At 44.3% G+C, this 27921-nt stretch overlaps 1 non-coding gene across 1 annotated transcript; it reads left to right on the top strand.

Annotated features, from left to right (window-relative positions):
* The first annotated feature begins 17461 nt into the window (after positions 1-17461).
* Positions 17462-17545, top strand: TRNAK-UUU (transfer RNA lysine (anticodon UUU)). The gene has a single exon. It is a non-coding gene; the product is annotated as a tRNA-Lys (tRNA).
* Positions 17546-27921: the final 10376 nt, after the last annotated feature.

The raw sequence follows: 27921 nt of genomic DNA, 5'->3' as shown, positions 1-27921 counted from the left end.
AGAACGTTGGAAGGAATGAGCCTACAAAAGCATACTGAAAGAGATTTGTTCTCATAGGTGTCATTGGTGATTGCACCTTCATCATTTGGGCTCTTAGCACATTGCAGTCCATTACATTAAGCTACGGTGTGTAGCTCTGACTAGAGATTTGCAAAGATTTTAGCTGGCGAATTCCTTGTCATTGGATATATTCACTTAGAGACTGGGTAACCCCTTATTAGAGGGACTGTGGAAAAGCTTGACTACTGGATAGAGGCCTATGTTCAATGGAGTTTAACAATTTATTGTGCCTTCCAAATTTCAAGGTCTCTAACTTCTTATATAACTTCAGGGAAAAAAAATCATCTGGTCTGAGAAGCCTGGATTTGGGTGATCAGGTTTTGTTAGGCATTCAGAACAAAGGGTCACTAAACCATTCCCTCAGGGACTATTGATGGGTGACCACCAATGGCAAAACATGGTAGTAGGCATGTGGGTTTCACAGAACTGAATAGCACATAGCCCCAGGTCTCAGTGAGTTTTTTCCTTTGTCGGGCAAAGGTGGGCTTAGTGTATGACAAAACCTCACACCTATATTGATACAACTTTTCTGCACACAGGGCAAGTGACTTCCTTTTGGTGATCATATATCTGCAGGTGGAAGATATATATAGGCAGGAGCAGATGTCTTCACACATTGGAAGATCGTCAGTCCCACCTTCTGTCTTGTCATGACTCTCATTGGGCACATTTAGAACCAGCGTTCATTTGTAAGAGCTGGCCACGTGCCTCTCTTCTCTTTGGTTGACGACATCACACTGGTAGCTTGTAATTGGCCACAGGGAGAGTATTTACACTGCAGAAGTCAGCAAACACTACAAACCAGAGCGTTTTTTCTCCTGACCTAGCTTATCGGGATAAATAAATAACATGATGCACGTCACTGTAAGGGTTAAATGAAATTGAGGGTTCAGTAGTTGGCTTCTTGATGAAAGGGGGTTGCAGTTCTTGGTTTCTGAAGCCTGGTGCTGTAGACCCCTCAGGACCCCTCAGACCCCTTTCTAGATTGCTCGATGGAAGTTGTTCTTATTTCTCAGAGAAATTTTATCACTGACTATGATCTCATTTGTCTCTTCCGTGATACTCCCAGCCACCCCAGTGGTCCGGGATCTGAGGCCCTATAAGCAATGATAAGCCTTTACCTTACTCACAGTTTGACAAATCTTAGGTTCTGCTGGGTGCTTCTCTATTACATGTACATGAAAGCTGGTATAAAAAGCACGTGGGAATCCATCAGAGCTGCTTAAAATATGCAGAATGGCCCTTAGGAGGAGATTTTTAGTAGACGAGAGCAGGACTCTTGCAGGAGGAATTTGGGGGGCAAATCTGTAACAACAACAAAACTACCACTATTCAATAAGTTAGATTTTTTTCATCATTATCATCAACTTCTATTCATGTGCAGTTTGGATAATATGAATTTTTCTCTGGAAGACTGCCTAGTAGAGGGCAATCCTCAGGTAATTGTTTCTGTGGCCTCTTTTACACACACACACACACACACACACACACACACACACACGGTGTCAGTGGTGGCAAGGACAATGTAGTGAGCCCCAGAGGCAGCATTGCCTTAGAAATTTTCTGGAAACACTGCTCGCAGACACGCAACTGCAGTTTACAGGAAGCTATCCATCTTCCTCAAAACAGTTCAGAAAAGGGATCCATTTTCTTTAATATAAATCCTCTTTGTCTTGCGATGTATAAATCATCCCTTCGAAAGAAGCCATTGGAGGTATCAATTCAAGGCATTTTCTCAAAATATCATCCCTCAGCACAGCCCTGAGATGGAAACTAATCCTTTGTGACCACCCAAAGGCAAAACTCATCCCACTTTTCACCAAATTTCCCATCTCAAGCCCTCTGCTGTCATCTTCGCAGTCAGGCTGGACTATCAAGGTCAGAATGGCCTCACCCAGGTGTAGGTATCTGGGTGTAAAGAAGAGCAGAGAGGAGAAATGATGTAACACAGCGATTTCAAATCAGTGGCTCTCTGGATAATGAACACACTCCTTGAGAGTGACGCTGTTGCACGCATTCTCAGCCGCAGCTAGGTCACCTGCCCATCCTGGCATACCTGTGGCGGTGAAGGATAATGTCACGGTCTCTCTGTGTGCAGGCTGGATTTTAAAACACCATAGACAACGATGGGGTCCTCTCCAGTTTGATTTGTTCATCACCGGCTTCTGTGCGTCCTGCTGCTAATTGGGGATGGCTCTTGGACGGCTGGAGCCTCACCTGGGGATCCCTTGGAATTCTACCCCCTCCTCTGCACAGCGGGACAACCGTAGTAATGGGTTTTGGTGGGTTTTGGTGGGAGGGCATTTACAAAACCTCTTTCTTCCTGAGGGAGGACAGCCCCCGAGGTACACGTATGTTCCAGACCTCTCTGTGGGACTGAGAGAAGGCTGGACTTCGCTTGAAAGCCTCATTCTTGCTTAGTTTCTTCCTCCTCTCCATCCCGGTCTCTTTCTCCCTTATAGATGTCTTCTGAGAGCACTTCTTCAGTAAATCACTTGGACACAAATCGCTGTCTTGTTCTCTGCTTTAGGAAACCCGACTTCACCACCAGGTCTGTGGGAAGCTGATTCAGAGACCTGGGAGGGAGTTATTGATTCTCAGAGTGAAGGGGCCATAGTTTATCCCATGTGGTCCCAAAGTTCACCTTGAATATGTGCTTGCAACAATTCAACCTCTCTGGTCTTGGTGACTGTTAGTCTGTACATGATAAACTTGATTGAAACTTAAAACTTATGGGTGTCTGCATTAAAGGTAAATAGAGTATTTCCAAGCAGCTCTGCCCAGGCATCCCCAATACTGCAATTCACTGCCTCTTTTCCCTGGATGGCTTTCTCAGGCATATGAAGACATCCAGCCCTAAAGAAGCCTAATTGGGCAAGGGGACAATCACCAAAATGAGGTAGTCTGCAGAGACTGTCTGATATAAGTGCTCACAGCATGTACACTGGGCAGCAGTTTAGAGGCTTGAGAAATCACTTTGGGTTGAAGGTAGCAAGGAAGATGTTTTGGTGAGCGGATTTGAATTAGGCTTAGGAAAATGAATGGAAAACTTCAGGTAAGGAGGCCTTGTCGGACCAAGGCCAGAAGAGGCTCTGAGCCCTTCTGTCAGCAGCATTCACTACCACAGGTGGGAGTCATGATGTGAAACTCAGCATTCCCATCATTGCAGAGGACCCATGCAGAAAGGCACATGGTAAAACTGACCTCGCCCACTCCCGTTGAGGCTGGCATAGCCATATGACTTTATTTGGCCAACGAAGTGTGAGGGCACATTGGCACTTCCAGGCACACCTTTCCAGAGCCAGTGTAGGACTCTACAGCTTCTCTTTTCTTGCTGCTGCCATCTTAGAAACACACGCGGAGATGGCCTCTGTTTGAACCATGGCCCTCTTTTCAGGAAATACTTTGCAATCAGATGTTCTACCATTTGCCTTGTGACTTCTAAAATGATGATGTGGTGACATGATTACATACTGATGGGAATTGGGCTGCAGCTCTCCGAATCCTTCTAGCTCATTTGAGTCTTTACTAAAAGGCCCACATTCAAATTTAATAAGACTCTTGTCTCTTAGAATCACAAAGAAATGGGGAACAGCAGGATCATCTACTGAAAACAAATAGCTCCTTATAACATTAACAGACCAAAACGGCAATTAGAAACAGGACAAATAAAGGTAAATGTCCTTGGATCCTGTTGCAAAGCTCTGAGAGTCGGACCCTGACAAACATAGAAATTTGTCTTCCCCACCACCACTCCCGGCCCCAACACCCAAACTTGAATGCTCCCTAGGAACTGTGAAAAGTTGCATTAATGAGCATGTTTGAAGCTCAGCTGACCATTCCAGAGGAGCCAGGGGTCTTGTTTATCCCAGTGGGTGTAGTTGTGTGTCAGAGATCACATAAAGTTCAATTTCTTCCTTTTATTTACTGTGTAAAGGAACATCTGTTGTTCAGACTCATTTCTTTAGGACAGTTTTGCACATACTTCTCCAAGCCTATTTTGCTTTCTGTTATCCCAAATTCAGCCATAAATCCCTTTCTACTCGGTTTTGTGCATCATTAGAAGGCACTTTGTGTGTAGAAGTGCAGTTTGTATGTTGAACTCTCATACCCATTGCCTCTTTCCCAGCCCAGCAGGAAATTACCTTCTGCTCAGATGATTCCCTTTCCTTCCATCACCCCACCATCATTCGAGCACAATTTTTACTTTCCAGATGATCTGATGGAGTCCTTATGTTGACTGTTGATGGCAGGGTCTTATGGCGTCCTCGAAACAGAATTCTCATCTTGAGCTAGAGAGAGGAATCTTAAGCCTTCTAAAATCATCTGCTATTTAATTATAGAGGACAGCCTTCTGTTACTCAGTTTACACGCAAGTTTTGTAGAATTTACACTTCTGTTAACAGGACGTTAAAATAGGACTCTTTCTATCTTGGTTTCAGTAGAGCCTGCGAAAATCTAATCACAAAATTGAGGTGTTACACCTACTTTCTAAAATGAGGTGCTAGACCACCTATGCAGGGTTGTGAAGAGGTAATTGGGAACCAGCATTGTTACCCTTGATCAGCCCTCAGTTTAAGAATAAAACATAAGTTTGAAAAGGCTGAGCGAGAGACTGTCTTTGAAGAAAGGCAATGGAATGCTCTGGTATTTTCTACATATCCCTGGGGGAAAGGGAGAAGATAGTTACGTCTAGTGGGAAGCCATTTAAGGAAACCCCTTGGAACCTTGCTGTGCATTCTCTGGAGATCAGGGACCCCATGAACTGGCGGCTGACTCCTGCCTCAAAGGTCCCTAGAAGGGAAGTTGGTGGACCAGCCTACCTGACATGGGAGTGAAGAAAGACGGTGGTATTGGGAACTGGTGACCTTTCCACCAATGTCAGTGGTAATCAAAGGTGCCTTGACTTGGGAGTGAAATTTTGGATTTCACTCAAGAGAGTGAATGGGTTTATATGTGAGCTATGGAACCATAGGTAAGGTATAGGCAGACTGGTTTCCAGGGGATGAGGAAGAAGTTGCAGGCAACCAGGAGCAGAAGGGCCATTGCCTGCACTAAGGGAAGTACAATCAAGTGTCCCCATGGGGAAATTTTCTTGAAATCCATAAACAAACCCCAAGACCCCAAATCAGAAGGAGTTGTTTTTGAGCCTCAGTCAACCACTTGGCATCCTTTTCACCCTATTATAGAGACAACTCTCCATTAACTGTCTTTAAGGGAAGACTGGGGGAAAAAAGAAAGTTGCCTTCTGCCTGCACATTGAGTCTGGTTAGATCAATGGAATGGTACTGCTTCTTTGGGGATTTTCCTGCATATTGATGATATACTTATTATCCAGGATTATTTGCTAGAGTTTGTTGTCTTTTAGAGTATCTATTTTTCCTTTGAATATTATTATTTAAGTAACAGATACAAATGGAGTGTCAACCATGTGTTAGCAACTATTATGTATTGGGAAACAAATATAAAAGAAAAATTTTGGATCTTAAGCTCTTTATACTTTAATGGGAAAGGCACATAAGCAAATTTGAAAATGTGGATGGATTCTGTAATATGCAATGGAACTATATATAAGTGTAACTTCGATGTGAGTGATGGTAACTGTCTTTTGAAAAGATGCATTCACGGCTAGAAATTTATCTCTACCTGTTGCTTTAGTTTCAAACCATTAATTTGGATATGCAATATTTTCATTGTTGTTCATCTCTAAATATTTCATAATTTTCATTGAGTTCTTTTATCACTAGCTTGTTTTCAAACTTCCAGAAGCCTTTTCCATCTTTGGTTTATGTTTTCTAATTAAAATTTTTTTTAAATGTTTATTCATTTTTGAGAGAGAGAGAAAGAGAGAGAGAGAGAGGGAGGGAGAGAAAGTGGCAGTGGGGCAGAGAGAGAGGGAGACACAGAATCTGAAGCAGGCACCAGGCTCTGAGCTGTCAGCACAGAGCTGTCAGCACAAAGCCTGATGTGGGACTTGAACTCACAGACCATGAGATCATGATCTGAGCTGAAGTCGGACGCTTAACTGACTGAGCCACCCAGGTGCCCCTATGTTTCCTAATTTTATTACCCTGTTGTTAGAAACCATTTTTTTTTTAATAGTTTATTGTCAAATTAGTTTCCACATAACACTCAGTGCTCATCCCCACAAGTGTCCTCCTCCATGCCCATCCCCCCTCCCCCCACATCCATCAGTCCTCAGTTTTTGTCAGCATTCAAGAGTCTCTCATGGTTTGCCTCTCTCCCTTTCCCCCACCATTTCCGCCCTTCTTCTCCCCCTTGTTCCTCCGTCAAGTTCCTCCCAATCCTCCTATACGTGCAAACATATGATATTTGTCCTTCTCTGCCTGACTTATTTCGCTCAGCATAACACCCTCAAGGTCCATCCATGTTGCTACACATGGCCAGATTTCATTGTTTCTCATTGCCATGTAGTATTCCATGGTATAGATAAACCACATCTTCTTGATCCATTCATCTGTTGATGGACACTTAGGCTCTTTCCATGTTTTAGCTATTGTGGAGAGTGCTGCTATGAACATTGGGGTACATGTGCTCCTATGCATCAGCATTTCTGTATCCCTTGGGTAAATTCCTAGCAGTGCTATTGCTGGGTCATACGGGAGTTCTATTGTTAGTTTCCTGAGGAACCTCCACACTGTTTTCCAGAGGGGCTGCACCAGTTTGCATTCCCACCAACAGTGTAGGAGGGTGCCCGTTTCTCCACATCCTCGCCAGCATCTAGAGTTCTCTGATTTGCTCAGAAACCATTTTTTAAGATAGTGATTGTTTGGTACTTGTTAAGGTTTGCTTTATAACTTAGTTGTCATAGATTTTTAAAAAATAAATGTTCTGTGTGTGTTTCAAATGCACATCTATCCTATAATTATTGGATGTAAAATTCTGTATATGTATATTATATCAGATTGGCCGATTATTTAGTTTATACCTTATTCATCTTTGTTAGTTTTCAGTTTGCTTAATCTATAAATTACCAAGAGAGACCTATGAAAGTCTTCTACCTGGCTACATTTATCTAATTTTCCTCATAATTGTTTTATTTACATATTTTGAGGTTATGTTTTTAGACACATACTGTTTTGGGGTTAAGTTTCCCTTGTGAAATGTTCTTTTGATATATACTATCCTTCTTCATCTCTTATAATTAAGATGACTACGTAATTTATCATCTAAGCAGAGATAATTTTGGTAGTGAAAAGGGAGTCTAAAGTAACTAATAGGTAGTTCTAAGTTGGAAGTTTATAGCAATAAATATCTACATTAGCAAAAGAGAAAGATTTCAGGTAAACACCTTCACTTTATATTCAAGGACTAGAAAAAGAAGAATAAAACCTAAAGCTAGCAGATGAAGGAAATAATAGATGAGAGGAGAAGCCAGTGAAATAGAGAATGAAGGGGCGCCTGAGTGGCTCAGGGGTTAAGCATCCAGCTTTGGCTCAGGTCATGATCTCACAGTTCGTAGGTTCAAGCTCCGCGTCGGGCTCTGTGCTGACAGCTCAGAGCCTGGAGCCTGTTTCAGATTCTGTGTCTCCCTCTCTCTCTGACCCTCCCCTGCCCATGCTGTCTCTCTCTCTCAGAAATAAATAAAACATTAAAAAAAATTTAAAAAAAGAAATAGAGAATAAGAAAACAATAGAAAAGAACAAAACTAATCATTGGTTCCTTAAAAAGATGAACAAAATTGACAAACCTTTAGCTAGACTAACCAAGAAAAAAAAGAAGGACCAAATAAATAGTATTGTAAGTGAAAAAAGAAACATTACCACTGATATCCTAGAGGGACAAAGGATCTTAAGAGATCATTATGAACAATTGTATATCACCAAATTGGACAACCTAGAAAAAATGGATATGTTTCTAGAAGCATACAACCTACCATGACTGAATAATGAAGAAATAGAATATTTGAACATACCAATAATTAGTAAGGAGATTGAGTTTTCAATTAAAAAAAAAAACCTCTCAAGAAAGAAAACTCAGGAAAAGATAGTCTCACTGGTGAATTGTTACACATTTAAAGAACTAATGCTAATCCTTCTCAAACTCTTCCAAAAAGTTTAAGAGGAAGGAACCTTCTGAAACTCATTTTATAAGGCCATCATAACTCTGGTACTCAACCAGACAAAGTCTGAACAAGAAAAGAAAATTACAGAAAATCCCCAAATGACTGGAGATGCAAACATCCTCAAGAAAATCAGCAAATCAAATTCAGTGGAACAGTAAAAGGATAATACACCACGATCAGTGGGATTCATCCCTGGGATGCAAGGATGGTTTGACATATATATATACAAATCAGTAAATGTGATATGTCATATTAATAGGATGGTAGATAAAAGATAAAACTCACATTGCAATAGATGCAGTTGGCAAAATACAACATACTTTCATGATAGAAACTCTCACCAAATTTGGTATAGATGGAACATACTGACAAAGACCATATGTGATAAGCCCACAGCTAACATCATACTTAATGGTGAGAGCTTTTAGCTTTTTCCCTAAGATCAGACAAAGGTGTCCACTCTCACCACTTGTGTTCAACATGCAAAAAGATATGGTGAAAGTCCTAGCCAGAGTAATCAAGCAAGAAAAAGAAAAAAAAAACCTACTTTTTTTTTCCAGAAAGAAATAAAATTGTCTGTCTTTGCAGATGCTATGAACTTATATATGAAGAATCCTAGAGATTTCACCAAAAAACCATTACAACTAATTAATAAGTTTAGTAAAGTTGTAGGATACAAAAATCAACATTAGAAATCAGTTGCATTTCTATACACTAACAACAAAACATCCACAAAAGAAATAATGAAAACAGTCCTATTCACATTCACACTAGCATCAAAAACAATGAAATACCTGGGAACAAATTTGACCAAAGAGGTAAAAGGCGTGTGCACCGAAAAGTATGTGATCTTGATCAAAGAAACTGAGTAAGACACAATTAAGTGGAAATATATCCTGTGTTCATGGACTGGAAGAATTGATGTTGATAAACGCATACACTACCCCCAAGTCATCTACAGAGTCAATGCAATCAAGGCCTATCAAAATTCCAATGGTGTTTTTCACAGAAATAGAAAAAACAACTCTAAAGTTTCATGTGGAACTTCAAAAGACCCCAAACTGCCAAAGCAATCCTGAGAAAGAATTGAGAGCATGCATTTACAGTCAACTAACATTTCACAATGGAGCCAAGAATGCTCAATGGAGGAAGGATAGTCTCTTCAATAAACGGTGTTGGGAAAATTGGATAATTGCATGCAAAAGAATGCAACTGGACCCTTTTCTAACTTTCAAAAATTAACTTGAAATGGAATCAAGACTTAAATGGAAGACCAAAAACCATGAAACTCCTGGAAGAAAACAGAGGGAAAAAGGTCCTTGACGTTGGCCTTGGCCATGAATTTTTGAATGCAACCCCAAATGCAGAAACAACAAAAGCAAAAATAAATAAGTGGACTGCATCAAACTAAAACAAACAAACACACAAAACCCCCACAACTTTCTGCACAAAACAAACCATCAACAAAATGAAACGCAACCCACAGAATGGAAGAAAATATTTGTAAATCATATATCTGATAAGGAGTTGATATCCAAATATATAAGAAACTCATGCACTTCAATAGGGAAATAAAGGAAAAACAATTATAAGATGGGCAGAGGAACCCAATAGACAATTCCCCAAAGAAGACCTATAATGGTCACCATGAGAACATGCTCAACACCGCTAATCATCAGGGAAACATAAATTTAAACCACAACGAGAAAGTGTTTCACACCTGTTAGGATTGCTATTATAAAAAAAGACAAGAGCTAACAAATGCTGGTGAAGATGTGGGGAAAAAGGGAACAGTTGTGCACTGCTAGTGGGGATGTAAATTAGTACAGCCGCTCTGGAAGACTATATGGTGGTTCCTCAAAAAATTAAAAGTAGAACTAGCCTATTATCCAGCATCCCACTTCTGGGTATATATCCAAAGGAAATGCAAATAGGCTTTTGAAGAGATATTTGTGCTTTCATATTTATTACAGTGTTATCACAGTAGCCATGATGTGGGAACACCTAAGTGCTTGTCACCAGAATAAAGAAAATGTGATATATACACACATACATATGTGCGCACACACACACACATGCCATGGAATGCTAGTTAGCCAAGGGAAAGATGGGAATCCTGCCATTTGTGACATGGATAGCCCTGAGGACATTGTGAAATATGTGAGACAGAAAGATAAATACCTATGATATCACCTATATGTGGAATCTGAAATAGCCAAGGTAGGTAATGACAATGGAGCTTTTCAGACTATGCAAAGCACAGCCTCTGCAGTTTTGATACTTAACGGGAGGCCTTTTCACTCTGAGTCTGAGCAGAAACAAGCTTCCTTTTTGTCCTATGTACTAGCTGGTTCATTTTTTTCCCTTCCCACTGTGACATCGAGAGGACCTTTGGCATTAAGGGTGTCTGTCTTCCAACTACACACTTTGCATTGACTTTGTTGTCTATCCTTGGACAGTTTAAAATTTCAACCTCCAGATTACTACTGGGTCTAATTCTCTCTATTCTAGGGTTACTGTGGTATCAACCCACCCCTTGGGGAAGAGACTCATTCTAGAAACCCAGCTTAACTGAGCTCAACCAAATGGGCCGTATGCTCTGGGCTCCACCTTTGTAGAAGCACCATTGAAGAGGCTTTGAATTTTCAATCTCTCCATTTTCATTCTAGCCTTAGTTTTTTTTTTTTTTTTTTAAGTGAGATGGTGTAGAAGAAAGGTCTAGCTCCTTCTTTTACAAATAATGCAGGTCCTTTTCCTACCAGAAGGCAAAAGTGGCCAAGTCAGTGCAGATATAACAAAGCAACCTCTTCTGTCTGCTGGGAGCAGTGTGGAGGTCGGATAAAAAAGCTGGGACCAGACCATGAGGACTCACAGAGCCCAAGTGAAGGAGTTTAGGTCCATGATTTCTACTTGAGTAATTTATGACACCCTCCAACTTTATCTTTTGGTAAAAAAAATTCTCAAAATCTCCCAGTGTGGACCTCAAATGATTTTGTCGTAATTTTACTTAAATACATACAGCTATAAAACCAAGCTTAGGTTCTTATATTTAGAGCCCTTATGTAACTATGAGGCCAAAGCAGACTGATCAATTGTATTCAAATGAGACTGCAAACTAAAGAGATCAAACACAAAATTGATTCAGGGTGTCAGATCCAGTTGTTTTGGGGAAGAAAATTGCTGCTCTCCATGCGACAATGGCACTGTTATCAGGTAGAGTGTTTTGAGTTTGACCTACTTGCGTTGTGTGTCAGAAATGACTCCATGCCAATTTTCCTCTATTTAAACATGATGAGACCTTAATTTGGACAGGGATGTGAAGTACTTCAACCTGCATTTGGCCCAAGGCATCATTTTTTCCAGTTTGTCTCTGGTCTTGCACTCATTAGTCTAGGGGAAATTACCTGGAGCTTGTGTAGTTGTTAGCGAATGCAAATGCGGGCACTAAAATTTCAGGATCGTACTTGGTTTTAAAATGGAAATCCAGACGATCCAGCATATAATTACATGAAAAAAATTACAAACATCATTGAAATGAAAATAGGAAAAATCTTGCTGAGATTTTGAAGCCTTACCTCAATATGTCCGAAGGCCCCCCAGAGTCTCCAGCTGGGGGACTCGTCTGTTATCCCAAAGACGAGTTAGGTATTTAGGGCAATTGAAGTGACACACTTGAAGGACACCAGAGGAGGGGACCAGAGTGAAGGCAGAGAGAAGAGAGAAGGCTCTGAGACAAGATCTCCTAAAGACTGACAGTGACTGTGCTCATTTGGCAGGGGATGGGTGGGGGGGGGGACACTGCAGGGAGTCCTGGGGTGCTCCACCCAGATTCCCCTCTCTAGGCCAGTGCAGCTGCTGGGAATGTCTGGCGTGGCTCCCAGCGGCATCCTCTGGGAACTGCCCTCAGTGGCAGGGACCTGCCTTGCTCGAGATTACACTCCTTTCTAAGGATCCGCTCAGACTGATGTGAGGCTATGATCTCAATTTGGGACAACACTGAAGGGCCGTCGGAGCTCTAGAGCCCCGTGTAGGATCCCCTGCAGCCTCAGTGGCAACTGTATTGTGGGTCAGCTTCTCTCTGCCCGGTCCTGCCATCCTCTCTTCCAGCGGGTGTGTCTCCTGAGTGTTCTCACCAGTGCGATGTCTGCTTGTGATTCCTACCCAAGCATCTGAGTCTAGAGAGCCCAGTCTAAGACGAGATGAATGGGATCTGTGTGCAGCACAGATGAGAGTGGTTGCTGCTGTGCCCTAGTACTTTACACAGTGCCTGGCACATAACACAGAATCAGTAAACACTTGTTGAGTGAATGAATGAGTGATAGGTTCGAAGAAGTCAAGGATAACTACCACTATTCTGGCTTTGGATATTGATTAGATGAGATGTAACTGGGGGAAATATGATGAAGATAGAGGTTAAAGTTTCTCTGTCTGATGTTTCTTGCTTGGTTTTATGCTTTTAGTCCTCACCCCATCCTCTATACATTGCCCCGAACCACACATCGTATTCCCCGCTCCCAGGTACACCTCCCAGGTATGGTTTTCTTGAGGTGGCTAGTGCTTCAGGGAGTTTCAAGAGACTCATAGGACAGTGTCAGGGAGAATGAGATCGGTTAATCACTCCCCGATATCCCACTCTGGTAACCTATAGTTGAGAGTCTAGGTCTTTTTTTAAAATTTTTTTTTAACGTTTTATTTATTTCTGAGAGAGAGAGACAGCGTGAGCAAGGGATGGTTAGAGAGAAAGGGAGACACAGAATCTGAAGCAGGCTCCAGGCTCTGAGCTAGCTGTCAGCACAGAGCCCTTCGCGGGGCTCGAACCCACAAACCATGAGATCATGACCTGAGCCGAAGTCGGCCGCTCAACCGACTGAGCCACCCAGGTGTCTGGAGAGTCTAGGTCTTTTATCTTCCCGTAGGTGTCTAGCAAGTACGCCACACACTCGGGAATGATGAGTCCAGATTTAATGGGCCTCATTGTGCATCAACACATAAAGTGACAATAGTTAGATTCTATGAGGGGAGGAAATGCTTGGTTCTCTGATTGTTTCAAAGTTCATTTCTGGAGGTGTCCAGGGAGTGCTTTCATGGTGGAGACAGGAGCATTACCATTTTAACGAGCCCAGTCTCCCTGTACTTTATGGCTTCCTTTCACCCACGGCAAATCTGACGGGCAATTGCTTTCTCTTTGAAGGTGGCCTTTCTGGGATCCAAGATTAGGTAAGACACTCCTCCCCACTGTCAGGAAGCCTCATAAAGATCCTTCCTTTAATTGGAATTCCAGGCCATTAAGTAATGGCCTAATTTGCTGCCATGGACTGTTTCTTATATTAGCTTTGCCAAAGGTAGGAGCAAAACAGATGTGGGCATGGGTCTTCTCCTGTGTTAGGTTTCTTAAAGGGTCAGATTTGCATTTCTGGAACCGAGAATAGTTTAATATACTTTGAGGAGGAGGAATATAGGGAGTGAGGGAGGAGCCACTTCAATAAAACAGAATTATGGAGATGCAGAAGTAGCTGGGCCCTTGGAGGGAATTAAGTATTCCCTGCGCTGGGTTTTATACATTATAATGCAGAGAGGGGGGCACTAATCTGAAGTCATGGAGCTGATGCTGGGCAGACAGTTGGGCAGAACCTGGGCCAGCTGGGGTACCAACGAGGTAGGTGTTGCAGGAATCGTAAGGTCCCCCTTTATCCCCACCAACAGAACAATCTCCCTTTCCCTTGGCATAGGACCTTCAGGCAAGGGACCAAGGCGTAAAGTTGAGCTGTTGGTAGAAGTTCCCTATTCATAATTATGGGTCACTGTCCCCTTTCCTATGCTAAGAGATGTCTGTGAATTGCATCTGCCAAAGAAAATCTTCATCAGGAAATAAACTTCCCAGTTAACAGGACTAGTCTGAGAAGTGTCTTAGGTCACTGGACTTGGAGTTTCTGATCAAATTCTGGGTGAACATGAGGGGCCCGCCGAGGACCCAGCCTTCTATAATCAACGGTCGTGATCATTACTGATGTTTGGGCTTCCTGCTGCAGGTTTCTCCCTGGAGTCTGCTTTTAAGATAGCAAGAGCTCTAGATGGTATTTGGTCCCAGCCCCCACCCGCAGACTGTCACTCTGTGTAATCCATTAGTCCTACTGGATCCCTCAAACAAAGCTAATCTGCCATCTGACACCTGGGCTTGTCACCTTTATCCAGGCCTCCGAGCGGCCGTCTCCAGGGAAATAAAGGGAGGATTTCTCTTCTGCCCTCACATACCCTGGACATCTGTTATTCCACCCATGGGCTTCTCCCCCAAGGGGCACGCAGCTGCACTCTCTCCTCTCCTGTGGGTTAGTGTAGAGCCACTCCTGAGTTCTGACCTGCCCGTTTTGCTGTTTTCATTTTTTGTGCATAGAATCCCTGTGGCAACAAAATAGCTCCTTTTTAGAAGCTGTTTCTGTTGGAAAGCTTGCGAACAGAGTCTTTGAAAAATAAGCTATTTTCTAATGGCTGAATTTTAGGTATCATAAGGGTGATACCTGAAGTATTTTGAGGCAGAGGAGCTATTTCCAAGGTGCCCTCAATCCCCGCCTTTACCCCCCACGTACCTAGCCTGGAGAGGGTGAGTTTGCTTTTCCCTTCTCTTAACCTTTCAGTGGTTGGGCAGACAGGAGGCTGGGTGATTGGTCCAGGTTATCCAGGGGAAATCACACTTCTGTTACATGATAGGGGCAGGGCAGAGTGGGTCTATGAACTTGGGGATTCTTTGGGCTCTTGTAATACTTTGGTCCAGAGATTGATCAATACATTAAAATGTGTTCATAATAAAGAAAGGAAAACAAATGTATACTAGTAAATGTATATGTAGGCATGTGTATTATATATGCATACACATACAGGCATATTTCTTATATGTATGTGTATGTACATGATTCTGTATGTATATATAGTCAACAGAGCAATCTCACCAGGTAAAGCAACTGAGATTGGTTGAAAGTTAAAGGAACATGGGATAGGTAGTATAGGAAAGAGGTTAGAAGCCCATCTCTGACCTTACAACCAGTTGCAGAAACAAGGATTATAACAGCTTCTCATGTTTTCTTTCTGGCTCTGTTATATATTTATTTATATGCATCACCCAATTTACTTTTGGGCCTCTTTCTTTCTTTTCCTATTTTAAGATGCTTTGTTGGTGGTTAACTGTACAATTTCATCCTCAAATTATGGGATACTGGGATGGGAATGCTGGAATCAGGAGGGTGAATGAACATTGCCCAGTGGATGACAGGACTTGGGATCTTCCCCTCATGGGGAGAGGTGAGATGCTTCCATTTGTATGAGAGATGGTTCCTTATGTCTGCCATTGTTGCTCTTGGTGCTCAGAGGATTCATTTATGCAGAAGCGTGTGTTTGGGTGATGAGGGCTGAAGGGGTGGACTGTGGTAGACACAGCAAATTGGTTCTCTCAGCTGCTATTATTTTCTTTCCAGATGTAGAGGCTGGAAAGCTATTATACTACATTCCCAAGGCTCCTTTGTGGCCAGTGTTCTGTGAATAAATTAGGTTCTGCCAATTACACGCACTCATGCAAAACTGGAAGGTGGAAGTGATTCAGAGTCCATTTTCTTACCTCTGTTGCCTGTGGCAAGCAAGGTAATAAAGCTGTGGGTGCTTAGAGACATCTATGGGAGCTAGATGCACCAGTTCACTATCTAGTCATCAGCTTCATGGCTACCCCAAAGCAGCTATGGCAGGAATGGTGGGGGTAGCAGCAGTGGCTTCCTCACCTCTGGGTCACAGGGTCACAGTGGTCACAGCACACAATAGTGTGGCCTTGAACTCAACAGTCTTGTGGTATGCTGGTATGCCTGTATCTTCTGTTTCTCCAGCCTTTCCAGTATTTGGTAAGCAGCTTACTATATTAAATATCTTTTTGAAATGTCTACGGTGGTTTCCATTTCTTGTATTATAGTCTGGTTTTTAGGCAGAGCTTGGAGAGTCCTTTCTATGGAGGAATAGAGAATCAGGATAATTAATAATCTCCACCTTTGTGAACTGTATTCAAGGATGCCTCTTTTTTCTCAAAATTGGCTTTGGCAATCCCCAGGGCTCCTCACTTTACACATTCCTAATATACACACACATTTATTTTGGCAATGCAAAGAGCACCAAACTGGGAGTTAGAGAGCCTAAACCAGGGTGGTGTATCTCTAACTAGCTGCGTGGCTTTGGGCAAACTGGACAGCTTTCTTGTGCTTCACGTTCATCCATCATCTGTAAAATGAGGATTGGGATCTTCCCCACTCATCACAGGGTCGCCATAAGAAACCAGAATCAATGACAGTAACAATCATTTACTTAACAAATACTTAACTAAGAATGGTCTATGTCCTCAGCTCTGTGTCAAGCAGTAGGAAACACAGCAGAGGATGACTGGTGGTATGCTGCTAAACCAGCTTTCCAAAAAGAAAAGCCCTGATTCGGAGCATTTGCCAATTTCTGTGGTGTCAACACTCCCACTGTGGCTGATTTCAAGCTATTGACCTCGCTGAGTGCTGTGTGATGAGCTCTTGTGAGCTGGCTTTAGCTAGTTGTAACTAGCACCAACCTTGCCTGGTTTGAAGAGTACAGCCCAGAGGGCCAGAGTCAGCCATCAAACTTGCTGTCACCTGATTACAGGTTGGGGTAAGAACTATACAGGCAAAGAGCAGGATGGCATGGGAAGGTGATATTGGTGAAGTTAATTTGGTGACTGGTTAAGGAAGATGTAACGTTTTAAGCTAAGACCTGAAGGACAGAAGAGAGTCACTCAGGTAATGAGAGGGAGGAACCAGAGGCATGGAGGGCATCCCACGGGGAGGAAACAGCATGCGCTGAAGACCTTGTGCCCTGCACGAGTGTGGCTATTGAAAGGACTGTGGTGCCAGTGGGATTCTGGGTGCATGAGACAGGAGAAGGAAGCAGAGGCTAGGTCATGTCGTGCCCAGCAAGCAGGAAATGAAAGAGTGGTGGGTTTCTTTCTTTCTTTCTTTATTTTAAAATTCTTTTTTTTAAATGTTTTATTTATTTCTGAGAGAGAGAGAGAGAGACAGCGTGAGCAGGGGAGGGTCAGAGAGAGAGGGAGACACAGAATCCGAAATAGGTTCCAGGCTCTGAGCTAGCTGTCAGCACAGAGCCCGACGCGGGGCTCAAACCCACTAACTCAAACCCACTAACCGTGAGATCATGACATGAGCCGAAGTTGGACACTCAACCGACTGAGCCACCCAGACGCCCCAAGAGTGGTGGGTTTAAACCCGAGACCCTGGGATGTCTTTGCAAGTTGCGTGCTCTCGGGGCGCCTGGGTGGCTTAGTCGGTTAAGCATCCGACTTTTGCTTAGGTCGTGATCTCGCGGTCGTGGGTTCGAGCCCCACGTCGGGCTCTGTGCTGACTGCCAGCTCGGAGCCTGGAGCCTGTTTCAGAGTCTGTGACTCCCTCTCTCTCTGACCCTCCCCTGCTCACGCTGTCTCTCTCTCTCTCTCCTAGAAATAAATAAAACATTAAAAAAAATTAAAAAAAAAAAAAGTTGCGTGCTCGGCCGTGACATGACCTCTCTGGCTACAGCATGGAGAACGGAGCAACTGGCCAGACGTGGAGGTAGTAACAGTACTTACGAGGCCCCCGCGGGAGTGCAGGGGCGATGCTGCCCGGAACTGAGCTGGAGGCAAGCGGACCCGTTCAAGTTAACATTTGGAGGTAGAATTATCAGTTACTGAACCTACAGAATGTTATTTATTTTTATTTTAAAATGACCATACAATAGAATTGACTTTTTGGGGAAGGCACAGTTTTAGAAATTTAAATACCTATAGATTCCTTTTTTTTACTTTTTAAAAAACTTTTTAAATTTTATTTTCTTAAAGTTTATCTATTTTGAGAGAGAGAGGGGGAGAGAGAGACAGCAGGGTTGGGACAGAGAGAAAGAGAGAATCCTGACTAGGTTCTGTGCTATCAGTGCAGATCCTGACACAGGGCTTGAACCCACCAACTCTGAGATCATGACCTGAGCCAAAATCAGGAGTTGACGGCTTTACTGACTGAACCCCCCGGGGGCCCCTAAATACCTAGAGATTCTAGTAACTAGCATTGTAATCAGGATTCAGAACAGCTCCATCACCCCCCAATCTTCCTAGTGTTGTCTTTCTGTAGTCACACCCTCTCCTTCGGGGCCTAACAGAGTGAGACACTGTGTGGGAATCTGAACCCAGACATGATGGTTATCTACTTAGATCCCAGTTATGTTCTGACAGCCCTTCTGCATTCAGGAGCACCTAACCAGGCCCAGCTTCTCCCAGAGGGTTACTTCACCTTTTGGGCCCGAAATAGGCTTCTGACTGTACCAGTGTGCTCAGTCTCTATCTCAGTAGGCACAGAGGATATAGGCAAAGCCCGTAAGAGTCCCTTGAGCTCACCCAAAATTTCCACATCCTGAGATATATCCACAACGTCAGTAATGGGGGAAAGGAATCTATTTTTAGGCACATAAATAATTTAGGTCAGAATATTCCAGGTAGCATTATATTATAGCTGAAAACAAAGCTCAATTTGGATGGTTATAAAATGATTTCAATAAACATCATGGCTAAAAGCATAAGCGTTCTAATGAGCTCATCTGTAACTCCATGGGGCCTGCCGAGATATCAATATACATATATATTCATAATATGGGTTGTTGGGAATATATTTCTTATTAATTGCAACTCTCTCTCTCTTCCTTTCCCACTATTGTCCTGCACAAAGTGTCTTATTTTCTGAGGGGAAGAAGGGTACTGCTTATTTGTATTCTGGGGTCCTGGAAAATGGACACAATTTTTTTTTCCTGAAAGGGGATAGGGTCCAGGGTGACTCACGTTATCCCAATTCCCCAAAGAAGTTCAAGTATCATTTCATCTACAGCTGCAACCTCCTTGTTCCCTGGTTTCAGTGAAGGAGCAGATGAGTTGCCTGACTGAGTCTTGTCACAGACGAGCAGCTCGAAGTGGGGAAGGGAAAGAAGGGGAGAAACCTTCTTCCCAGACGCTCTCTTACCAGGAATCAGTGACGGGTAGGGGTCTTCTCAGGAACCCCGTGAGAACCCCGTGAGACCTTCAGACTCCATAGATGGGAAAACCAAGACTCCATAATTGTTGAAGGCTGTGTGGTTGTGTCTTGAGCCTGGACCTCAAGCCTGAGATGGAAAAGGTACGAAGTCAGAATCCAGCAGTTTCTCTGGCTTCCAGTGATGCTTGAGGGAGCACTAGGATTGTGAAGGGTCTTAGCAAGAAACATGGAGAGAGAGGAGGAAACACAAGCCCAAACTAAAAATTACAGGCAGAAATGCGAGGGACACAATAGCAACCCCTGAGACCTGTACCGATAACAACATCTCCAAGACTTTGAGTTTGCAATGGTCTTTCATAGCCACTGACTCCCATGACTTGGGAGGCAGTGGTGGGAAGAGCTCTGGTCTGAGAACCATTTCTGAGTCATTGCTGAGCACATGGCATGGGCTGAGAAATGGTCCTATCCCAGATTTGGGATTGACCTTCATTTTGCTTATCCCGTATAACCTACTACCCCAAGACTTGGTGGCTATAAACAACCATGGTTTATTTCTCATGATTCTGTGGGCTGACCAGGTAGTTCTCTTGCTTCGTGTGGTATCAGCTGGGATGTCAGATGGCTAGTAGGCCCCAAATGGCTTCACTTACGTGGCTGATAATTGGTGTTGCCTGCTGGTTGAAGGCTTGTTGTGGTTGTTCGCTGGGGGCCTTGTTTCTTCTCCATGTGGGCCTTTCTACCTGGCTGCTTGGGCTTCCTCACAGCATGTAGCTCAGTTATTAGGAGTATTCCAAACCTCAGTGTGCAAGCACTTATCAAGCTTCCACTTGTGTCATGCTTGCTAACATCCCATTGGACAAAGGTAGTCAAATGGCCAAGTTCAGAGAGAATGTGGTAGATGGCTACATAAAGACATAAATGCTGGGAAGTGTGTTCATTGGGGGTCTCTAGAGTAATAATAACAACAGTCTACTACCATCTCAAAGAATCTGCTTAGAATCTCTAAGAATTGGCACCCATCTGAAGCTTCACGCCCCACCACAACTTGCTTGATGAACTGTTAGAATGTTCCTTCTGATACTGGGTCACAGTTGGCCTGCTACTTTTGCCCATTGGTTTTGCTCACTCAGTACAGGGCACTGCCAGGCATGGGCAACACAGAAGATATAGGAGCCCTGCTCCTGTCTTAACAAGTCAGCCAGCCAAATGGTGAGATAAAACTAGAACCTGTGAGAAAGGCAAGAGCATATTGGCAGTGGAGTGGAGGGACATACATTCAGAGCAGAAGAGCTAAGTGAAGGCCAGGGTAGGTAGAGATGTTGCTTTCCTTTCCTTCACCCTTCTTCCTTCCTTTCCCCCTTCTTCTTTTCTATTCTCATATTCTGAACCCAACCTCTTCTGATCACTTACTCATCTTAGGCAAGGGATGAGTGGCTGAAACCAACAATAGATATTTGTTATTTTTCATTATATCTATGGGCCAGGAATTGAGGTATGGCCAAGCTGGGCAGTTCTGGATCTGGGTCGCCCATGACCTCACCTGGAGATGAGATCATCTGAAGGTTTGACCGGGGGCAGGGGATGGGGGGAGGATCCACTTCCCAGGGAGTCACTCATATGGCTGGCAAGTTGGTGCTGGCTCTTGGTGTGAGGCCACATCCTCCCCAGGAGGCCTCTGCGTGGGCTGCTACTCCCAGAGCAAGAGTGGGAGAGCCAGGTGGAAGTTGTCCTTTCGATGACCCACCTGAAGGCATTGATTCTGCTCCATTCTGGTCATTAGAAGTGAAACTACAAGTATGACTTGCTTTCAAGTGGAGGAGAGTTGGCCCTTCACTTTCTCAAGGGAGTAGAGCCACAGAATTTGTGGATACTTTGAAGTTACCCCATCTGTGTTTTGAGGGTTCCTCCTGAGGCCACTCATTTATTCCCCCTTCAGTGTGTCTGAGGCTGGGACAGCCCGTGATATGGTGATAAGTAACTGCAGGGAATGCAGTGGGCAAATGACTTCTCAGTGACCACGTCCTCACTCCCTTTTGTAAGGAATTCTCTTCTCACACGGGCTACAGACTGAAGGATGTCCCTCAAAAGCCAAAAAGCTTTTGAAACGACAAAGAAATTCTAAGTGGAGAAGAAGTCCAGGAGAGACCACTGTCAGGCAGGCAGACCATGAAGGTCCGTGTTCTCCTTTGTCCAGTCAGGCGACCAGGCTCTTTCTAAGGTGAACTTTCTCTGACTGTCCCTTTGCGTCCCTCGAAATGAAGTGTATTTCGACCCTGTGCTTATTTTTCCCTTCCCTTCATGGGCTCTCCGTGGAATTCATTATCTCTGATTTAGTAAAGTGCATTATATACCTGAGGAATCAGTTAAAGTAATTCCAGCTCGTCAGCTAATATCACCCTCCTCTGCGACTACTTCCCTCAGAGGAATCGGCAAAGATGAGATTGGACCCACTGCCGTGAGCACTACCTCGCAGAGGAGAAAGCTAAAAACTAGAGTACGGGGTCCTCAGCTCTTGGAAGGAATGAGCCGGGACGTGAAAGGATCAGACTTTGCTTGTTATGTTGTTGTCGTCATTATCTTCTCTGCTCATAGTTTCCACTGAGACCTCCATTAGGGGTGGCCTTGCTCAGACTGGTTTCCACTCAGCCAGCTCAGGTGTGCAGAATTGGAGACTTCAGCCCAGTGTCTTAGCCTTGAATCAGGTTATAGCACCAGGCACAGCACTGGGCGTGCAGGGAGCACTCGGTAGATGACTGTGGTGTGAGTAGGTGGGGTGGGGGACTGGGAAGCAGAGTGAGCCTGGATTGGATGCTGTAGTCTGGCTCTTGACCTGTAGCTAAGCCTCCCAACACGTTTTCCTGTGGTTTTGATTTTCTTTTCTGTGAAATGGGAGTTGCGGAGGGAGCCTGGGGACCCTAGGCATTCCAGAGTTCTGTGATATTGCCATGTTTGGAGGAATTAGAGTTGTAGTCACCAGATGTGGTAATATTTAAGGCCATGTGTTAGCTCAAGGCCAGCTCTATGCCAGCGTGATGGCAGAGGGGAGATGGGTGCCCCATGTGACCTGACACACGTCGGTAACTCTCTGGACCACACTTGACTGATCGCTACAATAAAGAGACAGTGGCTGTTCTTCCAAATGTGTCCTCCATCAGCAGCCCTACTAAGCAAGAATCCTTTGTGATTAGTAGGTCAAAGGTCAGTGGTAGAACATTCTCGGCTCAGTTCTGGGGTGCTGGGGATACTTGTTTTCTGAAACAGGATGTCAAGATGGTGAGCTCTGTGGGACCCTCCTATAGTTGGAGAAAGAACTGAACTTGGGCATTCAAGGGGCTATTGATTCTGAGTCTTCTAGGGCTGGAGTCAATTTTAGGAATGATTGAGTACAACCCCTTCAATCTTCTCAGGAGCCCTAAGAGTTGAAATGAACAACAACTTAGGAAATTCATGATTAGGCTTGGACTCTGGCCCTTAAACGAGAATTTTCTCCTATTCTGGACCTCCTTGTGCCTTCAAAGGGGGAAAAAAGCAAATCATAGTTCTACAGATTTCCCTTTTTCTGACGGATTTATTTCCCTTAGCCTTATACCTTCTATCCATCCATGTTGTTGCAAATAGCAAGATTTCATTCTTTTTTACGGCTGAGTAGCATTCCATTGAGTACACTTACATGGATGAGCACAGAGTAATGTATAGGACTGCTGAATCACTGTATCATATACCTGAAATGAGTAAAACACTGTATGTTAATTATACTGGAATAAAAAAAGTTCTGTAGATTTCCATTGACGGTATTAAGGTGGAAATTGTCTGGGGGCCCGCACGTAGTAGGCACTCAAAAAAATGCCAATCAAAGAAATGAATCCATCAAGTTCTATGAGCTGTAACTATTACAGGCTCTTCCAACAGTGAGGCCTATAGCATGTCTCCTGGCTCCCAACCTAGCACTCATTCCCCTCACTTTGGAACCTGAGTCTTTTCGTAAATACTTCAGAGATGTTTTCCTTTTATTTTATAGACCATATTCTTCTCTCAGTCCCTTTGTCTTACAATGACAAGACCTAGATACAGGGATACATGGTTTATGTGCAAAAACTGGGTCACTTTCAGATGGATTTATGGGACGCGTCCAAGGGCAGGTGTATGCAACATCTTGATTTGGGATTTAAAAAGAGGTGTGCAAATAAGAAATGATGTATCTTTATTGATTCAGGAAACAGTAATGCCAGAAGTTATTTACAGAAGTCTCACTCCTTGTGTATTCCTAACAACTCATTTGCACTGTTATTAATTCACGACTTCTGTCCTCAGTAAGGGTATTACAAATTTAATTGATTTTGAACTCACTGATTTTGAAGTTAATGAAATTGTTTATTTCAGTAACTTCACTTCCGTTCCTTTTCTTCACCATTAAACTTGGTGCCGTAAATCCCCTAACAGCCGAAGGGACTAAAAATAAGAGATCTCTATTTTCTGGGAGTTTTCCAATTTTATGTCCTGGAAAATATACCCATTCAAGAAGTCACTCTGGCTCCTTCTCTTGACAATTTTTTTTTCTTGATGACTCCACATTTGTCTTATTATTTAAGAAGTTTCTGCTTTGCTTAAAGAACATTTGGCTACTTCTCATTGTTCCCATGAGAAAGCCCAAATGCTTAGTGTGGGCTGCTTGGCTCTCAATTATCTGGCTGCCAACGCCCCTCTCCTTATAGCCCTGCCACACACTCTCTGTTTCTTGGCCCTCAAGTCTACCACAGACTTTAATAACGATAGCATATTAGTGATCGATTGCTGTAAAGCAAGTTACCTCAAAGCTTTAGGTATTATTTTATGCTTTCTGTGGGTCAGGGATCCGGGCATGGCTTAGCTGGTCTTCTGATTCGGGGTCTCTCCTACCACAGACTGAAGTCAAGGTGTCAGCTGGGGCTGCGATCATCTCCATGTTCAACTGGACCAAGATCTACTTCCAAGTACATCCAACCACTCACGTGGTTGTCGGCAGGATCCACTTCCTCTCAGCCTTAGCTCTTTGTTGGATGTTGGCTTGAGATCACTTTCAGTTCCTTGACACATGGTCTTCTCATTGAAGACAGCATGCAATGAGAGAGAGAGAGAGAGAGAATACCATCGAGATGGAAGTCCAGTTGGTTTGTGACCTACTCCCGGAAATAACACTCCATGACCCATTTACTGTTTCTGTTCGTTAGAAGCAAGTCGCTAGGGCAAGCACACCCCAAAGGGGAGGAGGTTATGCAAGGACACGAACACTGTGAGGTGGGAGCACGTCAGAGGCTGCTGACCACAACTAGTATTTATGGGTGCCAGTTACTGAGGTGGTACTACTTAGCATGGATTCTGCTGAGATATTTTCCATGCAATCCACCCCAAAGTTATTTTGAGTAGAATTTCCATCCTAGGGCTCAGAGAACTTACATAGCTAGAGGCACAGAAAGGTTAAGTAAAAGGCGAGTGGCAGTGGCAGGATGTGAGCCCTGGTTGTCCTGTTTTGGGACAGGAGCCACCGTCCACATCTCTCCATTCGTAGAGCTCGGCACAGGCTCTGTGACACAGGAGCCTGTGGGTACTGACTACAAATGCGGACGTTAGGCCTCCATCCAATCTAAATAATAAATAAGCCATCACACAGTTAAATAAAACCAAATCACATTTCGTCACTGGGGAGAGCCCTGCATTTCGGGGACAGGGTCCAAGAGGGAAGGCAGGGTTTTGTAAATTGTTCTCAGGTGCCACAAAACAGACTTTATTACTACTGAGAACTTCAGAAAACTCTCCAAGAAATTGGACTGTCAGAACGCATGAAGAGAGACTGTGGAGTTGTTAGACAGGCTGCCACAAACCCAGGGGGAGGAGGAGGGTAGTGTCTGGAAGGCGGGGCGGGTGGCCACCTGCTGGCAGTGGCGAATGACTAGAGGTACCAGGCACATGCCGAGCTCACCAATGTCGGGGGCAGAATGGATCGAGGGTTGGTCAAGCAGCCCTTGACACAAAACCCCTTCTTACATTTCACTACTCTCAGGATTCACCGAGATGTTGGGGCTCCTGTAAAAACAGGTCAGGTGGACCCAACTGTCACAGCTGAAGAGCTGAACCTGCCCCTGACAGTGGCCCAGTGAAACTCACCACTTGAGGATGTTAACACAACACTGGGCAGTTTATAAAGAGGTTCCTCACGGCCTCCTCTTTGGCCTTACAGAGAAACTCTAGAGTTCAATTGTGAAGACCACTGGCCAGACCCATCTTCTGAGTAGCTCCTTCTCTTCCTGTGGGGAAACCACACGTTGTCAATTCACCGTATGCTTCCCTGGCTAGCACCGACCACAGTTCCAGTGTTTATTGGCGATGGGCTAATAGTTGGGTAGCCACGGGCTGGGAGATTCCTGGGCGTGGGTCTCCCGTTCTTGGGATGTGGCTGTCTACTGTCGTCTCTCTGCATCTCACTTTCCTGGGTTCCTCCCAGTGGTGTCCCCTCCTCCCACACTTCTTTTGTTGACTCTATTGTTTGTGTTCTGAATTAATACCATTGATACAAATGAAGCTAATTTGTTTCTCTCTTTGCAGCTGGCCCAGGAAGCATCTTGTCTCTGAGGTGCCTTTTGCACAACTGACCTCATACATTATTTATTGATTTTATAATTTAGCCCAGCCTTTCAGATGCCCTCAGGATGTCACCTGCTCGTGGACATTATTATCTCCAGTTTATAAATAAGGGAAGGAGGCTTAGAGCAGCCCACACAGGGGATTTCCCAGGGCGGCACAGCCCGCAAATGGGAGACTATAATGCAGGTTTTCTTGGTCTAAAGTCTGAGCTCTTTCCATTTCCAGTCCTGCTCTCATGTTGGTTCTCTAAAGAGTCACAGTGAGGGGACTCCCACTGTACCCCACCCCCCACTTTATTGTGTGGTCATATCTGGGATGTGCTGTGTTGCTGGGTAAGTTTTGGCCATGATGACACAGAAGCTTGAGAGAAGCCAAATAGAGAGAGAAAGAAGGCACCAAGCGAAGCAGGAGCATGGAGGTTCTGTGTCCCGCCTCCCATCTTTGGAAAAAATGAGTGATTCAGTGAGATGGGAGGGCTTGAAGCACAGGGGGAAAATGGCCGGTGCCATGCCCAGTTCCACTCTCTGGCTCCCTTCTGGGCTAGGCGACATCTTTGTCCATCATCTTTTCCCTGGAGCATCTCTCTCCCCGATGAATGGCTGCTTGGCTGGGTGTCAGAGGCTTTGTTCCACTGGGGGCAACATTCGGAGGGCAGGGGCTTGGCGGGAGGTGTGGAATGCAAGTGGGAACAGCCCCTCCAATGGCGCGCACCCTGAGTCATCTTCCATCTCAAAACGAAGTTTGATCAAAGATTAAACATGTAAGTAGGAGTGGTGTGTATGCCATTCTGGTACATGTGCTATTTTCTCTTTCCACCTCCGCTCATGCCACAGGGACTTTAGAGTCCTACAGAAGGCCTCTTTGGACCCCCAAATCCTTGCTCTGCTAGAGTGAGTGTTCATTATTGTCTGCCTTGGCCCTGCTTGGCAAGTTCTTCTCTTTCACTGGCAGGAGAATGAGTGAGTGAGTGAGTTGGTGTCCCAGGCCACAGCTCACCTGCAAAGAGCAGGGAGAGGTCATCTTGTATCTGTGCTGGGTCTGGCCAGTTCCCTTTTGGTGTGCAACACATTCAAGGCAACCCCCACAAAAGGTGATAGTAACTCCGCAAGGCCGAGACCCAGATTTATCGTAGACATCTGGTAAGTCTTCACTGAGCTTACACCATGGTCAGGCTCTTGGGCTGGGCAGCCTCCATGGGGAATAAAAGTATGTGAAGTCAAACCCCCAACCCTGGTACCAAAGGGGGGCAGCTCCTTCCCTTTCTCCCTGATTCTGAGGAAGAGCTGGATGCACGGCCTACTGGTGATGATGTGATGTGGAAATTTATCAGTGTCCTGAGCAGAAGCTCAGGGAAAGGAATGGCCTAAGTTCCCTGGGACAGTGTGGGCAAAAGATGGATGACCACACAGTCTGCTGGGCTTTACACAGCCTTTGGGATGCAGAGGGTCCTATTCTGCCTTCTTCTAGAGGACATGGCCCGCCGCTGTCCCAGGGTACTGCTGTTCCTCAGCTCTCCGTGGTTAATTTGTGTGTGCGCCAGTATTTCAGTTCCACCACCACATCTCATTTACAGTGTTGTGTAAGTGCTCCCTAGGGCCATTGAGAGAGTCCTCCACAAAGAGGTGGATCTCCCAGCGTCTTACTGCATTCTGAGGCCTATCGGTAGGAATGCTGGGACGGTTCTGACTTACACTTTGGTGGGAGAGGGAATGGAAAGAATTACCAGGGGGCCTGGCTTGAGTCAGGATGACCAGGGGACCCACGAAGGCAGCTTGAGCCAACTTGTGCTCCCCAAAGATTATGCTCACCCAAAGACTGGGATAGGACCTACTGTTAAGGAAATGGGCAAGTCAAAATCCTTCTAAAGAGATTCTTAAAAATAGCTCTGTACAGACTATACTATAGAAAAACATCCAGGGAGAAATGACTCATTATTTCTTATTAAATTTAAAGGACTCTGTCTGGGGTTATAAATAAATTCTTCATCACTCACTTGAAGGTAATAAAGCTTGTAAATTTTTGCTCTCAAGTTTTATGTCCCTGCTTGCCTTTTTCTGTCATCCAGCTTGTGTCTTGCTTTACCTTACCTGCCACCAGTTA

This window comes from Crocuta crocuta, unplaced genomic scaffold (assembly GCF_008692635.1).
Source record: "Crocuta crocuta isolate KB4526 unplaced genomic scaffold, BGI_CrCroc_1.0 scaffold70, whole genome shotgun sequence".
Lineage (NCBI taxonomy): Eukaryota > Metazoa > Chordata > Mammalia > Carnivora > Hyaenidae > Crocuta > Crocuta crocuta.
The sequence above is the reverse complement of the archived record's forward strand: the minus strand, read 5'-3'. Positions and strand labels throughout refer to the sequence as shown.